The sequence below is a fragment of the Engraulis encrasicolus genome, unplaced genomic scaffold, assembly GCF_034702125.1.
Source record: "Engraulis encrasicolus isolate BLACKSEA-1 unplaced genomic scaffold, IST_EnEncr_1.0 scaffold_27_np1212, whole genome shotgun sequence".
In the NCBI taxonomy this organism is placed as follows: domain Eukaryota; kingdom Metazoa; phylum Chordata; class Actinopteri; order Clupeiformes; family Engraulidae; genus Engraulis; species Engraulis encrasicolus.
The window spans coordinates 155,001-166,290 of record NW_026945566.1 but is presented as its reverse complement, the minus strand read 5'-3'; the positions used below and the strand labels follow the sequence as shown (position 1 = coordinate 166,290).

General features: G+C 40.6%; 1 pseudogene; it reads right to left on the bottom strand.

Annotated features, from left to right (window-relative positions):
* Positions 1-937: 937 nt before the first annotated feature.
* LOC134442993 (uncharacterized) overlaps positions 938-11,290 on the bottom strand; it is a 33,845-nt pseudogene continuing 23,492 nt past the window's right edge.

Here is an 11,290-nt window from a genome sequence, read left to right as displayed (position 1 = left end):
CAACAGATGCATCTCTCCTTTCATCTCAAGTTCTAAACCATGGCATTCTAAAAATCTTATATCCTCTAAAAGGGGTTCGAATATCTTACAAAAACCATATGTTTCTCTGTCAATTGAATTGAACAAAAGGCAGAGATGAATGTTATCAAGGCTTGAATTGAACTTGGGTGGCAAGTTTCGTAGAGAGAAATAAACTGCGCCCATTTTATGGATTTTGGTTTTCGAGCCCAGAGGATTTGTGGTTTCCAGATCATCAAAATACAACTGTATCTGAAGGGCATTTGGATGCTTGTTGTATAAGACGTGTTTGGCAAAGTGAGCGCCATCGCAGTAGTCGCGCATCTTTCCATCAGTACTCTTATGAGAGTCCCCATATAAGGACTGCATTCGCTCATTACAGAAAATTAATTTCAGTGTCTCAAGGATGGAAATATACTGAAAAGTATTAGCTGTTAGTGATTGTTTGACTAACCCACCTCTTCTAGTAGTGTCAGCTCTATGGCCCAGGAAGACTTCTGTTGGCTTTGCAAGTGAGTATTGACTCTCAAAATATTTAGTCATTTTGTATGGATTATCCAAATCATCAAAAACATTTCGAGCACTTTCAAATTTTTTCATCAATGACACAACACCCTCATTGTCCTCTGATATTGACAAATCTCTCAACAATGAGATTGTAGATTGTTGAAGGCTATATGTTGTTCTGTCCAACAGTTCTTTAGTGCAAGTTACACTCCTTTGTACATCACTTAAAGTTGTATTTGCGGCAGAGTACATCTGAGCAACAAAGGTGGCTGCATAACTTGTCAGTGAAGGGCCTCTGCATGTGTCTGTATTTGTGGCATACTCCGTGGCTCCATTAGATACTGTAGTGTCTGATATCAGATCTGCTTCAATGTCATTTCTTGTTGTGCGAGCTAAAGTGTGGTCGGACAAATCGCTTGTGTGAAAAGATAAATGCTCTCTTGATAGATGTTTTGACAATGAATTAAGATTATGATACGTACGCTGACAGCCATTTTGACTGCAGACAAGCGTATAGTTCTGACTATCAGATAAACAATGCACTACACGGAGATGCCACCGAAGTTTCCTGGTCTCACCAGGAACTGGCAGTTTGCATACAGGGCAAATGTACATACTGACAGTTTTTAAGCCAAAGCCTGGACTTTTCCCAGGAGTTCCAAAACTTTGGGTCGTCTAACAGTCTTTGACACTGGCAAGTCATAAATGTGCTCAAAAAAGATGAACACTGACGCAATCTGAGCAGGATAAGCAACATTGCATACCCAGAAGAACTTGAAGAGCTTATCCAAAGCACAGGTTAAGCTGTCATCATGTAGTGGAATTGTGACTCAATCATTTCTGGCAACAATGACGAACTGTCGTGCTGGGCTCTTCAGATGACCAATGCATACAAGCTCTGGCTGCGTCCTTGACGATCGCTCATCATACGTGCAAAGGGAGGAGATGCTTGTCCCATGCTGAAATACAGAGTAGTACGCCTTCATTATACACACCATTCTAACCTGGAGCATATTCATTATGTTCCTTCATGGTTCACTTATACTACATAGCGGAACAAAGTTGATCAGGAATGAAATGGCCGACTTCACACTGCATCGTGTTGAGGCTGATCCCCGTCCTGACGCAGTTGGTGGCAGTAGGTGAGTCAGAATCTTTAATGCACTGTAGCATACCTCATCTATTTGAACGACATGAGCAAAAAGAGAAATATGAGAGAGGTTTAGTTAAGTTTGTTTATACCACGGCAGTCTGGAATCTCCCATTGTGACGCGCTAAATCGGGTGTTGATTAACTGTCTATATATGCACACCTGAAGTAGTCCCACTATTAGGTCACTTTTCTGACCGCATAACTCCAGTGTATCAATACGCCAAGGCACGCACGTTCATAAATTACACACAAAAAAGTTGCAAGCATTACGCGCTGAATTGACACATGTCGCATCGCGCGTCTGGAAACACCAGCAATGTATGGTGAATCTGGAGCAAATCTTAGTAGGCCTAATCACATGTCAAACATGTTTATTTCCCCAACTGACCATCACTCTGTCAACTTTGTGATAGCGAGAGAGAGAGAGAGAGAGAGAGAGAGAGAGAGAGATAGATAGATTCCCTGCGCAAAGTAAGGGACGCCCGTTTCACGTGGGCGTTTCTTCCCCACGAGAGGAGAGGTTAACCTGTGGTTGTAGCGTTTATTAGTTGAGAGAGTAGCGTAACTTGTGAAAAGTATGGGCTATTTTCGGATCAATAACTATGGGAACGCAGTGAAATTAAATCAAAGGGAGTTTCCTATGGGATGAGAGCAGATTGACGAGGTGCCTGTTTTAATGAAGTTAATGGCGAGGCGAGGCATTTAGAATGTCGCCAAGATGCGCGGGGTATTTTTTTAATCTGTGAGATCTGTACATTTGTAGGAATCATGCCAACTGTAGCATAATCTAGTGGGCAAGTCAGACGCGCCCATATATTGGATGGGTAGAACATTGAGGTGACTGACTTGACAACCAAATGCGATAGAATTAACGACTGGCTCTTGACTTGACAACCGAATGCGATAGAACTATCAACGGTGTCTTGGCCATAGCAACTTCAATTTAGAATTAGCAACGGCAGTTCGCCAGAAAGTTATGAAAAGAACCTTCTTGTGGCGGAAGGAAGTAGTTATACAGAAACCCATTGTTTTAGCCAATAAAACATCGAAATAATTCCTCAAATAAATTTCAGACAGTGTGGCAACCGTGGTATAAGCGGGATAATTGACTTCACGGTGTGCGTATAACAGGAAAAACAATGTACACCGAGGTGTAACGGCCACTCCGCTTCGCGTCGTGGCCGCATCACCACCTGGTGTGCATTATTTTTCCTGTTATACGCACACCGTGTCGTCAATTATCCCTTACATAGGACAGACACTTCCAGTCAATCCGGAAAGTATTCACCACGCTTCACTTTTTTCACATTTTATTATCTTACAGCCTTATTCCAAATGCTACAAATGAATCTCTGACGTCAAAGTCATACACAAATTATTCCATTATGACCATGTGAAAAGCAAGTTGTCTTGACAGTTTTGGAATAAGGCTGTAAGATAATAAAATGTGAAAAAAGTAAAGCGCTGTGAATACTTTCCGGATTGACTGTATCATGAAATACAATAGTCCAATAGAAAGTACCATAGTATTTGTAGCCACAGGCTTATTTCCAATTTCCTTCAACAATCACATATAAACCAAACTATTCATTAAATTTTTCAAGGCAAGTTAAGTTACCCCTGACCAAAGTAGTACACACATTAGCCCCCATATCCCCCACCCACACATATACATGTACACAAGAAGTGGAGGCAAAGTGTTGAAAAAAAGAAGATTGTTTACCATCATTCTGTTCTCCTTCCTGATCAAGTAAGGAGGACACCACTCCCTTCTCCAGAGCAGCAACCTTCCTCAGTTTGGGGATGAATGACGGCTCCCACCTCCGAATGAACAACTCTGCTTTCCCCTCGAACATTTTCAGAAACTCTGCATCCAGCTGATACGGGAAAACATAGGAAACACAACTTTAATTCTATAGCCCATCTTGTTGTCTTCACACAGTATCATTACATCCCCTCTTCTAAGACCCTTACAATGTAATTACATTGGCAGACGCTTTATAATGTAATGTAATGTATGTAATGTAAGGTAACTTTGTAATGTCTAGTTTGTCAGTACAGCTGTTTTTAGCATATCAATGGAAGTCTATGGGTTCCAAATGAACATCAGCAAATGTACTTATAAACCACTTGAAAATGAATGTATCATTCACCAGTGTGCAAAACGGCTATTCAATTCTGTCCAGTTATCTTTTGAGGCTTGATGCTATGGAACCCAATCACTTCCAGTGATTATACTAAACTAGGCTAATACTTGAGTACTGAAAATATGTACAGAACACACTAATAGGAAAATGGTATGCATATTCATGTGTAACACTTGGAAATGCTGTTAATATGTGAACAACAAAAAAGGGTGGACTGTTCCTTTAAAACTAAACTCATAGATGTTGTTCACACAAGATGTTGTTCCAATCAAGCTTGGTTTAGATGAAAAGCAAAGAACAGGGGGAAAAGAAGTATACCGTAAATCCTCTAATTGTGGCCTGTATTCCATTACTGGCCGGGATTCTAATATTGGCCGGTCTCGCGGTCGGCGGAGGTAAATTGGGGCCGGTCTCTTGTACAGGCCGGGTCTAAAAATAGAATCAATGATTTATTTTCCGTTTACCGGATATCTCACGTTGTTCTCAAAATCCACAACTGTAATCATTAAGGTGGTTAACATTAGACATATGCACTCCGAAAAATGACTCATTTGCTACTATAAAACAAACGGTGCACACGCCAAAGACTAGTTATTACATGTGAGCAGTGTGTTAATATCAGCTGTGTGAGAGCGACCGCTTCGCAGCTTCTCTCTTTCCTGCAGACGCGTGGGTAACCTATGGCAACAACACGAGCCCAGAATACAGCCAGAGGCAGGGGGAGCGCGCCCATACAGAAAGAGATTTTGCCTTGTTTGCAAAGTTGTGAGAGCCCTCGTCGTAAATGCATTCGGCGGTCAAACTTTTACTATGCGTTGCCAGTGGAGTAAAAATATAAGGCACGCTACAGTATTAGACAATATGGCCACTTCGCTTAACCTTCATATTTCAGTAACGTACGCTTCACACATAGAGATTGCTTCAGGCTACGGACCGGAGACAGAAATTGAATGTATATTTCCCCGACATTAGGCTGCAGCAAGAAACAGTTTCTTCCGAAGTCTGGGGTAAAATAGGGAGTGAAACAGCCGCAGATATTGGAATACGACCGTCAATGTCAATGTTGTTGCCGCATCTCGTGTCCATAAACTCAAGGCGAGAATGGGAGGAAAGACAAACAGATGGAAGGGACACACGCCTCGTGAGTAAAAAATGGACCGACGATGGTCTCCTAGTCATTCGCACCATACCGTAACTAGTGTGGTAACTGTAGCCTACTTTTTAAAAAAATGAACCAAGTATTTTATTGGTTCAAAATACGGTAGACACATGGTTTTATTCATTCCACTGGTAGTCTGTTTTGCTTAAATAGGAATATTGGCCTGTCTCTAATTCTGGCCTCCTTCCAATTATGGCCTGGTCCAAGATGCACTTGAGTAAATACAGGCCCCGGCCAATATTAGAGGATTTACGGTATATCGATAAGGAAAAGACTCACCAGACTTGGGATGTCAATAAAACGAGGGTAGACAATGTCTGCAACAGTTGGAGACTTGGTGCTGATCCAATTTCGGCGATGGCTGAACGTTTTTTCCATTGCTGTCTTTATTGGTGCCATGTTCTCTGATGATGGTTTCATCCTTTTGATGATCGACATCCATTCACTAAGGTCTTCATCATCTAATGGCTGCACTGTAGATGGCTGCAGGGTAGATGGTTGAGCCAATGCAGAATTACATCCAAATTTTCTCTTGTGGTAGCGTCGCTGGCCCTCTTCTAGGTTTCGTCGGACATTCCGTAGCCTCATTTCTAGAAATCCTGTATGTGACAAAGGATCATAGAAATGTTCCTATAACAAAAGAAAGAAAAAGAAGTGTTAAAATATCTTTGGGTTACTGATTGAAACAAGAGGGCGCAAGAACCCAATCGATACTCAACATGTGAATGTACAATGATATTAATTTTGGTACACCCGAGTTGAAGGGGATGCTTGCAAAGTAATTCAAGATGAAGGGTTTGGCGCAACTCAAAATGTTATTGGAAATTATTTTGATTTTTCTGATGGATGTATTAAGACATCACGAGAAGTACACTAACAGAATTCGCCAGGGTTTCGAAATGTCAGCATATAGGGTTATAGAAACTCCTTATGAGAAGAAGTTTGAATATAATTATGCTGTTAAAATGACAGACATCAGGATGTACAGAGAGAGGTTGTGAGCAAATCTGCACTAGGCTTGATCTGAGTTTTGTGGTGAGCCAGCCTGATCTCCAAAAATTCCGTGCTCCTGGACACATATGTTAAGGACACGAAATCCGTGTTAACTTTCAGGAGAAATAATGTGAAAATCTTAGCATAGAAGCCTACAGCGATGCAGACTGGACGGATGATACCAGCGAACACCACAGTACTACAGGATACTGTGTGAGCCTTAGTAAAAACAGTGCTCTTGTTTCATGGAAACAGGGAAGCAACATACTGTATAGTAATGGTGGGGTGGCGTCCACGCCAATGTCTTATCCTGTGTGTATCGCTCGGTGCGTAATTCCAAGAGCAGTATGATAAAAAGGAAGAAAGCAAACTGGGCACACTGATGAAGGGCTAGACCCGAAACGTTTGTCCCCTGTCTGTCGGTTTTATTTACTTTTTTCGGCTTTGTTTAATACAGTTTTTGATTTTGCATCCAGCTCCAGTGTGCGACTCCTTTCTTCCTTTTTATCAATCAACATACTGTTCCACGTGCAAAGCAGTATATGGCTCTTGCTTCTACAATTCAAGAATGTCTTTATCTAGAACAATTACAAGTTAACACGGATAGCGACAAATACACAGAGACTGTCATACATGAAGAAATTCAGGAATGATTGCTCTTGCCAGGAATCCTGTCAACAGAAATCTCTGTACACAAAGTTTCACTTTATTATGTCTACTGTGAATGAGAGTGAATCTGTTTTGTTTTGTTTAATGTTTTACTTACAAATCCTTCACCATCTCCACAGACCATCACTTTGAGCGACGGGAAGAGCGTTGTCAATGATTTTGCCAAACGCAGTTTCTCTGGTCCAGAGGGATAACTGTAAAACAAAGCAAATGACAAGTCCATCACCACTGGACATAATTTACACGCCATACAGATGATCCAATTTCATTTTTATACTTTCACTTGAATAGACATTTAAAAAGAACAAAAAAAAAAATGGGTCGACATCAAAAACAATGAATATCTAAAACTTACAATCCATGTTTCTCGACCAGGTCACTGACACTTATGTTCACAAGCTTTCTTCTGGTACTGGTGGATAGTGTTCCAGTCTGCTCATATTCTTTAAGGATGTCCTGAGCCTTCTTTTCAAGAACAGACTTGAGTGAAGCAGCAGTCCGATCTTCCTATAAGACAAAAGCATAAACATGCCTCTCAAGTTAGTTGGTTAGAATGGGCAGTTGTGTTCATTAAAAGATAACCAGTCAAAACTCGTAACCGCAGGAAAAATGTCACTGCTATTTGAACAACAAATCTCCAGTGTTAACACGGTTAAGAGTCTGTTCTATTCATGGCAAACAATGCCACTATAACGGCATGATTGCTTACTGGCATCAATATATTCATTAGTTGACCCCATCCTGTGTCATAAATATATATATTAAGGAAAATGCTATTGATTCCTGATCCAAGTAAATGTTTCAAAAATAGCCATCATATGACATCCCTCAAAATACTCACATTTTCACTCTCAGTGTGTGGTGCTACACACTCCACCAAATCCAAATGGACCACAGTCGAAACCCATACTTGGAATCTGTCATAATCCTTAAAATCTATGCTACTGTCACAGTCAATGTAGTCTTTGAAGTCACTGTTGTAGTGTAGAAGTCTATGTAATTCCACTGGGTGAGAAAACTCAGAGTGACAGGCTTGTAAAAGCGTGAAAGCACTGGAAACTGAAAAAAACTTTTTTGCATTTCTCTGTCCCATCTAAGTATAAAGACACAAGCACATTCTTGACTGCTGGTCCAGGGTTCTGCAGCTGGCTAGGGACGTTTTCCTGTAGATCCATTTTCACTGGAGAAGATAGAGAAACAGACAAGAAGGGGAACAAATAAATATAGGCATTTAAAAATGTCGACAGGGTACACAGATTATGGCAACAATGTGATTATGTAACATATGTCTGCATTTATTTTAAATGCAATGCAGTACCAGAATACAATACATGCTGTACACACACTAGGGCTTTCACTTTTGACCAAAAAATCATTTATTTAATCCATTTTCTTAAAGGGACACTGTGTGAGATTTGTTGTTGTTTATTTCCAGAATTCATGCTGCCCATTCACTAATGTTACCTTTTTCATGAATGCTTATCACCAGCATCAAATTCTAAGTATTCATTATGACTGGAAAAATAGCACTTTACATACATGAAAAGGGGGATCTTCTCCATGGTCCGCCATTTTGAATTTCCAAACATAGCCATTTTTAGCTCCAAAAATGACTGCACTTGGACCATACTAGAAAATATTTGTTTAATACTTAGTAAACTTTAATGTAAAGATCAAATTTGGCAATAGGCAGCCCAATTTCCATAAGCAGCATAGTTGCAGTACCTTTTTTGACCATTTCCTGCACAGTGTCCCTTTAAAGGTCTGTTGTGTGTGTGGCTTGTGTGATGTGATTCATTGTTTTCAGAGGTACAAATAAGGTAAAAATAAAGCAGAAGTTAAAAAAGTATATATAATATGCTTATAGTTGCAGTACCCTTTTTGACCATTTCCTGCAGTGTCCCTTTAGTATATTTATGAACATTTGACCATTAATTGCAAGCAGAATCTAAACGCAGATGACTTGTTGCATTAGAGCCAATTAAATAATATTGTTGCCAAAAAGAACCATAAATTAAACAAATACGAGCAACATGGATTCGCCATCTTCATCAGCTTAAAAATGTGTTGTAGCGAGCGTTTCGTTCGTAGTACAGTGGTGGTGGAGGGGAAAGCAGTCCGTGTAGTAGATAGACTACACGTTTGGGTGCTTCCAAAACCTGAACTTGACCCATTTTACAGTTAGCTCACGCACGGCAATACTGCCACTTTCAACCGATTGTAACGACGACAGCTTAGGCTTAATCAAAACTGCGTGAGTGTTGCAGATGTATGAGCATCTTCTGTAGCAAGCCTACACAACTTGATGGCTGGGGTCAGCAAGCTAAAACTATGCTAATACCTTGACAAAATTTCGCAATAAAATGTAGCTCACTAATCACTTGAGGTGCGAGAAGATTTACGATCCTACTTGTAAACTGACGGCAGTTTGGGTTCGCTGAACAACCTAGCAAAGTTGATAATGCTGCATACTGTGTAGCTGTAGCCAACGTTTTGAGGCTAACGTCAATGTCACCCACGAATTCCAAATGACCTTGCTAATGAGCTCATCTTTCTCAACCGAAAAAAGAACGTGGACAGAACTCGGTATCTGAATTATGACCAACGTTCACAAGCAAACACATGAACATGAAAGAAAATCTATAACAGGTCGGAATATTAAGGGCTGTCTAACATTCGTTCCAACATATCTTTCATTTTTAAAGAAAAATATATGATTTTATTCAGGCTTGGGATCAAAGCCTTGTATTCAGGCTGGAATTAGCTAGTTAGCTAGCAGCTAGCACATTAGCATAGTCGTTAACGTCAGGGTCGTTGACCGCTTTGGGCGGACCTGGGACAAACTCGTCCTTTGTCGATACCCCTGGTTAACATTAGCGCTGTTGTTCTCAGGTGGCATTTCGACGCGAATTGCAAATAAACGAAACCTACATCCCATGCTTAGCTCGAATTCCGACTCTCCGTCAGGAATATCTCGTCAGGAAACCATCTCCTACTAGTTGATGACCTTAACAAGCTACCATTAGCAGGCTAATTTGCATTGGTCTGACCGCCAATATCAATCACTGTGTGTGGTGCGGGATACTGAGGTAAAAGTTACCTGTGAGGGGTCGGCTTCAGTCTAATTCATATCTTATTGAACACATATTAACAACTTTTGTCTGATACTGAAACATAATCACAGAAAATCACCCACTTACCAGTCCATTTAACGGTGAGATTCCTGCAGCACAGTTGCTGCCAGTGCAATGTGTCGTTGAGATTGAGATGTGTCGTCGTAATGAACTTGGCCGCGGGAGGGGGAATTAAAAAAAAAAAAGTGGCGATTCGAATGCCGCAGCGTCGTGTGATTGGCCTTGATATTAACACATTATTTCTGTGTTGTAGAAGACGAACCATGCAACACATTCTTAGCAGAAATTGACACAACATTTGTTATTTGGCTTTCAACACATTAAATGTGCAAGAAAACAACACATTCTTTCTTAGTGTGTAAGTTCCAGGTTGGCCTCATCCTGTTGAGAGTATGGGCACTAAAAAAACAAACAGAGAACACATTATATCTACAACATATTCTGCCTTTTGGCACAGTGAAGTAAAGTCAGTCTTGTATTACTGAATTAAGCGGCGTACACACACAAAGCTAGCTTTTCGCTTGCTCGCCTTCTCGCCACTCTTTCGTGGAACGTTCGCTGAAAGTTGACACTCTATTGACTTAATTCGCTGAGCGAGTAACTAGTAGCGACGTGTGTGTATGGCCCTTAAATTTAGTCCTGACTTCATCAGACAAGACACCGTAATCTCTCAAGACACCTTGATCTCACAGATACCATTGCCATGGCAGTTGCAAGCGACCATGCCGTCAGGTGAGGCCCCCATATAAGGCCACTTTGGGTTCACCCGGAGTCCACTGTCCATACAAGAGAACCCCTCATGTTCTTGGGTCAACATCCTCTCATAGGCTCTCCTGGCTTGCCTTTCCTTTCGTGCTTGTTTCCATAACTGAATAATACAAATGCAAAACAAGTAATGGTAAGTCTGTTAGAAAATTATTAAATTTACCATACAGTACAGGCCTGGCTATTTACAGAATTAGCACATTTTCAGGGAGGGCATCAAAACTATGCATGAACACATGTATAATTATGTGCAAAACAAACAAATGAAAATATATATAAAAATATTAACAATTATTTAAAAAAAAAAGCTGAACAGGGACGTCAGTACAGCAGACCTGAGCACCCCACACGTTTTAACAAGCTTATTTTTCTGTCTATTGATGAAAAATAAGCTTATGGAAATGTTTTGGGCCATCAGTTGTGCCGTGTTGATGGCAGATGGATAGACAGCTGACATTGCTGTTGGACAACAGCTAGAATTATATCTTTGGTGAGCACATAATTCTACATGTGTTCATGCAGTTTTGAGAAAGATAGGCTAATGCATAAATGAGAAGGTGAGTCCACACTTTTGGCCTGTACTGTATATAACAGTCAAGTGATTTATTCTTCAATTTTTTTCCGCCATTATTGTCACTCATACTGCATAGCCCTTGCCAATACCATTCTGAAACTACTGATGACCCTGTAAGTACCTTGTAGCTGCGGTGGTGAACGTATGTGACTCAGTTTAACATATGTCCTTA